Below are 6,000 nucleotides of genomic sequence, written 5' to 3' on the forward strand. Positions count from 1 at the left end.
CGACCTTGGCTCACTGCAAGATCCACCTCCCAGGTTCACGCCATTCTCCTGCCTCAGCCTCCCAAGTAGCTGGGACTACAGGTGCCTACCACCACGCCTGGTTAATTTTTTGTATTTGTTAATAGAGACAGGGTTTCACCGTGTTAGCCAGGATGGTCTCGATCTCCTGACCTTGTGATCTGCCTGCCTTGGCCTCCCAAAGTACTGGGATTACAGGCGTGAGCCACTGCTCCCGGACCCCTTTCACATTTTTAATTGGCATTCTTCTGTGAGGAAGATTTGGCCCTTTACCTCATTTATTTATACAAGCATCTATTTGTATCCATATGGACTCTTGGGTATTTATTTTATACTATGGATTATAATCTAATACTGTTATAATTTACTTTCTTGCTCACATTTTCTTTTTTTTGTTGTTGTTGTTTTTTTTTTTTTTTTTTTTTTTTTTTTTTTTTTTTTGAGACGGAGTCTAGCTCTGTTGCCCAGGCTGGAGTGCAGTGGCCGGATCTCAGCTCACTGCAAGCCCCGCCTCCCGGGTTCACGCCATTCTCCTGCCTCAGCCTCCCGAGTAGCTGGGAGTACAGGCGCCCGCCACCTCGCCCGGCTAATTTTTTTTGTATTTTAGTAGAGACGGGGTTTCACAGTGTTAGCCAGGATGGTCTCGATCTCCTGAACTCGTGATCCGCCCGTCTCGGCCTCCCAAAGTGCTGGGATTACAGGCTTGAGCCACCGCGCCCGGCCTCTTGCTCACATTTTCAAGTGTGAGACATAGGGAGCTATTTTAGTTTGGCTCCTGTGTCCCTTTGACATCACCTGAAACATTTTAATATACTTTCCTGTGTGTGTGTGCCCATCTCATTCAATTAGGTTGTCCTCAAAGACAGAAATGTTGTCCTATTTATTTTTGTGTTCCTTGTGTTGAACACAGTGATGGACATGGTAGGTCCTTGATAAATGTCTGTTGAATGAATTAGAGGAGCAGAGAAATGGGGGTGGAAGATTTGTCTCACTAATAAAATAAGATTTCATCACTTTAGGCCCATAAAAGTCCATATGAGGCCACAGGAAACTTAGATACAGAGTTGTTTGTAAAGACCTCATCACTTTCATGAGAATGTCATCTAACACAGTTATAGATCAATTTGTGAACAGAACTTCTGCTGCCAAAGAAGAAGAGGTATTGTTAAATAAGTGAACACAGATAGGATGCTTGAAATAGTAAGTGTCCCCAGAATCATGGCCTCACAGTTTGGAAACGTGCTTTGTGAAGAGCATTTGGAAGCAGTCCACATACATTCCCTGAACACAGGGCCTTCATAAGCTACTTCTGGCTGGGAAGTTCTCACTGACTCCTGACATCTCAGAGAGTCACATTCTTTCCAGGATCAGGAGGGTGGTATAGATTTTAGAGTAAGGCTATTCAGCCAGTCAGAATATTTGGCTAAGCAATTTAAAGCTTTAAGGTAATATCTCATGTATCTCAGGGTTTTTGAGATTTATTTTTCTTCTTTCTTTGCATCTGTGAGAAAAAGCAAGCTAGTGGCAAAATTTTAGAAAACTTCTGTTTCTCATCCATTTTTATCTTTGGTAAGGACCATTGATCTAGGTTTCTCAATAGAGAACTTAGAGCTCCTGAAGACAAAGTTGTATGAAACTCAGTCAGGATATTCTTGGTCTCTGCCCAGGTGTTAAATAAGAGCCAGAAAAAGCTGCACTTAGGCTAACTCACGGCTACCTTAGTCTCACAATGTCCAGAAGAGAGAATCATCTTTGGGTGGTGGGAAAACCTTTCTAGAACTGTAACAGAGTAGCCAATAGCATCAGTGAAACTTGAGTTGGAATTTTCTTTACCTCTTGCTTATTTTATAACCTTGGACAAATTACTTCCTCAAGCCTTGGTTTCTTCATCTGTAAAATGGTGGTAATATTGCCACCTTGGTAGGTGGCTTTAAGGAGATAAATCATAGATGTAAAGCCTGTAATGGAATGCTTGGCACATAGCAGGTGCTGAAGAATGACACTGGTTATGAAGGCTCCAAACTCCCATTCCCCAAGCTCTTCTTGCAATTTCAAGTTCTTCTCCAGTCTGTAGTAAGTAACTGTTGCTGCATTACTCCATCCCAAATGTGAAAAGAATTCACAAGCCCCTTCTTTTATAAAGCCCACAATGTCCCCAGCCTGCAATCTTTCCTTTTAGGTTTTTTTCTTTTTTTTTCTTTTTTTTTTTTTTTTATGTTTGTAGTTCTCCTCAGAATGGCTCCCAAAAAGTTTCAAATTGTTACCAGCTGAAAAAAACCTCCAAAATCAACCTCCTTCTTGCATCTATTGTCCTCTCTTCAAACCATCCTGTGGCTCTCTTGACAATACTCTGTGTTCCTACAGCGCTTTCTAGTAAAATGGGATTAAGTCTTTTCTGTTTTGCCCTAGGACGCCATATTGCTTTCTGATCAAGTGCTACAAGCATTTTTCCAAAGCAAGGGGAGATGGAGAAAAATGTATACCACATCAGCCAGAATATCTAATAGAAAAAAATTCATATACATGGGAAATTATCTTCACCTGAAAGCCTTAAATATAGGGTAGTGATTAGTTTAGATTGTTACTTGACTTCTGAGTAGTATGACTCTAAAAACAGAGAGCTCTTACGTGCATTTTAGCTTTCTCTGCATCCAGTCCTCTGCCCGGTCAGGCTGACGGAGATGAATCTTTGAGTACAAGCTTTTAGGTCAGACCGTCACAAGCAGAGCACTGCACATCGTATAAACTGTCAATAAATAATAAGAGCATAAAATAAGCACATATAAAAATTATATGGCCTGGCCTCAGGTAGTGCAAGATATAATTCCTGTAATCATGACCTAATGGGCCATTTTTTAGGACACCGGTTCCCTTCTATAAATCTCTTGCTTCCAGAACTGCAATTTGATATGTGTAGCTGAGAAGAAAGTTGGTAAGTGGGCAGAGTATTTCCTTAAATATCTGAAGAGAAACCATAAAAGGAAGAGCTGAAAATTATTCATGTGGTCAGTGGGGCAAGAAAGAGATTACAGAGCTTAAATTGTTTTCCCAAGCGTCAAGCTAGCTACATCATTAAGGAAAACAGCATAAAACAAAAGGTGAAACAGAGAGCATTCTAAAAACCCATCATTAAAATAATTTCAGTATCTTGTATTTATAGGCAGGTTAGTCAGGAGAAGAAGCCTACAAGTTTCCTTATAGGATGAGTTTCCAGAACAGGGACACAAGGTCAGGTGGAGTCACTTTGATAGGGATAATAAGAATTGAAAACGAAATAGATGGGGTTAGCCATCTGTGGAAATCTTTTCAGAAGCAACCAACCCTAAGAGACGTCCTGAAAATGTGTTGCTTAATGAAATGAAGGCAAGTCCCTAAAATTTCCTTGTGAAGATGCCTATCAAAATGTAATGCATTGAGGAACTGCTGTAATCTCAGAATTGTTACTTAGATTGGTAGTTATAAGAGCTGGCATCCTACACTTGCTGAGTGACCTTGGGGAAATTATTTGGCCTCTCTGAGACTCAGTTTCTTCATCTGCAACATGGTAAAGACTTATATCTACCTGATAGAATTGCTGTATTGTATGAAAATATTCATTAGAAAGTGCTTTGTAAATGATAAAAACCCTAAAATATTAGTTTGATGATGATGCTGATGATGAAAGTGACAAAAATGTAAATGAATATGGCCTGTAGAAAAAGGATAATTGTGTATGTTCTTAATTGTGATTGTGACTAGGTCTCCCTGCCTGGTTTAGGGATATCCTAGGGTGCTACCGCCCACTGCCTACATATTTTAACCCACCCTACCGTAATTACCAGTGATTTGTCATCTGTCTCCCTTCCACATGATGACAAGTATCTCATTCCCTTGCCAAACCCTCCTCTTTCTTACTTTAAAGCACCTCCCATTTCTCCTTGCAACTAGTTCTATGTAATTAAAGGAAGAGAAATCATGATGTAGTCTTGCCCAGCGTTTTTCTCTCTTTTCTACCGTCTTTCTTTTGCTTATTACTCCCCAAAATACATCTTCATGCAAAATAAGTTAAGTCAAAAGTGCCTTCGATTAGGTCAATAACCATACCCTTTGATCTAAAGCTTGCTTCATTTTAATTCTGCACTAGAACCCCGCCAGGCATTCCTGAATATTTTATGGCTTATGTTCCTACAGTCCTAGAAGACTAACAAGTCTCTATCCAACGTGATACTTTATCATGTGATTTGGCAACTGATTTCAAGTATATGCATATCTTCTACTTATGCTTCCACTCCCATTAGCTCTTTTGTAAATCCTGCTCTAGGACTGTCAACTGGTCAAGTTTGTGTTCTACCTTGGCAAGGTATTGTCAAGATACATAATTTATTTTGATTGCTTGAAAAACACTTAATACAGAGTTCGGCATTGGAAAGAACATTACACCAAAAAGTCAGGGGAACTAAGTTCAAGTTCTCAGCCTGCCACTAACTAACAAAGTGACTTGAACAAACCACTTTATTTGTTGAACTTCAGTTTCCTTATCTGTAAAATTAGAATGATCACTGCTTGATTGCGTATCTCACAGAAGCATTGCAAGGATCACTGTATCCTGTACTTGTGTCTCTCATGCTATTTATTACTTTGTGCTTTAATTGTTTGCTTACTTGTCTGTCTATCCCCAGAACCTAGCAGAAAACCAGACACATAGTAGTGCTCAATGATATTTGTTGGAAGAATGAGCACATGAATGAATAAGGTAGTGATTGTGAAAGTGATTTGCAAAAATAAAAATCTATTCAAAACTATTTCAAAATGTCCTAGTAGGGCAAGTACCATATTTGCATACCCCTTTTAGAGATGAAGTAATAGACTCGGAGGGGTACAGTACATTGTTCAAGGTGGTAAAACGACTTGATGATGGAGAAATGAGAAGACTAGGGTCTTTTGACTCCTAGTCCAGCTCATTTTCTACTGTAGTACACTGTTTCATGTTTTGCTATCAGTATTGTTAATCTTATTGGATGGAGACTTCAGATATCTTATTTTCTGGACCATGTGGGATGAGACTGTAGTAATGATCAATTTGGCCTGCACTTCTCAAAACATTAGAGTATAAAAAGTGACTGGGAGTGCATAGGGCCCATTATGTGTGTGTGTGTGTGTGTGTGTGTGTGTGTGTGTGTGTGTGTGTGTGTGTGTTTTATCATTTGATTCTAAAGTAATCAGACCAATAAAGTCAGAACAAAAGAGCACTTTTGAGCAGGGCCCAGCCCAGTAAGAAATCACTACCCAACAACAGACGTTAAAAAAATTTGCAGTCATAATGACCCAAGATCACACTCCAACCTGGGTGACAGAGTGAGACTCTGTCCCAAAAAAACAACAACAAGCAAAAAACAAAACAAACAACAGCAACAAAAATTGAAGTGATGACTACAATTTGCAGATAATCAGACAACTGACAGGAAGCCAGACTTTTCTAAACCACTTTAAACCACTCTCTTCTCATGAAACCAGGTAACTTGCCTTTATTTTATCAAGAAACTGTTACCCTACGATTCTTTACAGCTAGAATGAATGCTGAAAGAGCAATAATCATCTTTAGGAAACAAGTGTAGGAGAGAATTCAGGAGCCCTGCAACTGCAGTGTGGTGTCTCAATCAATTACATTGAAAAAGCAGCAGCTCCAGAGGCATTGTTACCTTGGAAACAAAATAAGCATAGCTTATAGAAGTGGACAACACGACCTGAGCTCCCCACGCACTTCTGTGTGAAGATAGTTCAGAGCACAATTATGCCAATTCCTACCACACACTAATACCAATTTTAATACACAGAGAACAGGTCCTTAAAATCTTCCCTCAGGTTCACTTTTGGCACTGTATTATATTGCAAGCACACCGAGTAACCAAATCTAGATGGGCTCCAAGAAAACTCTGTTCCATCCTAGAATATTTCACCTTTCAGCTCCACCATCATACCTCCTCCCATAAACAAGATCTCATC

This window comes from Macaca fascicularis, chromosome X (assembly GCF_037993035.2).
Source record: "Macaca fascicularis isolate 582-1 chromosome X, T2T-MFA8v1.1".
NCBI classification, from domain to species: domain Eukaryota; kingdom Metazoa; phylum Chordata; class Mammalia; order Primates; family Cercopithecidae; genus Macaca; species Macaca fascicularis.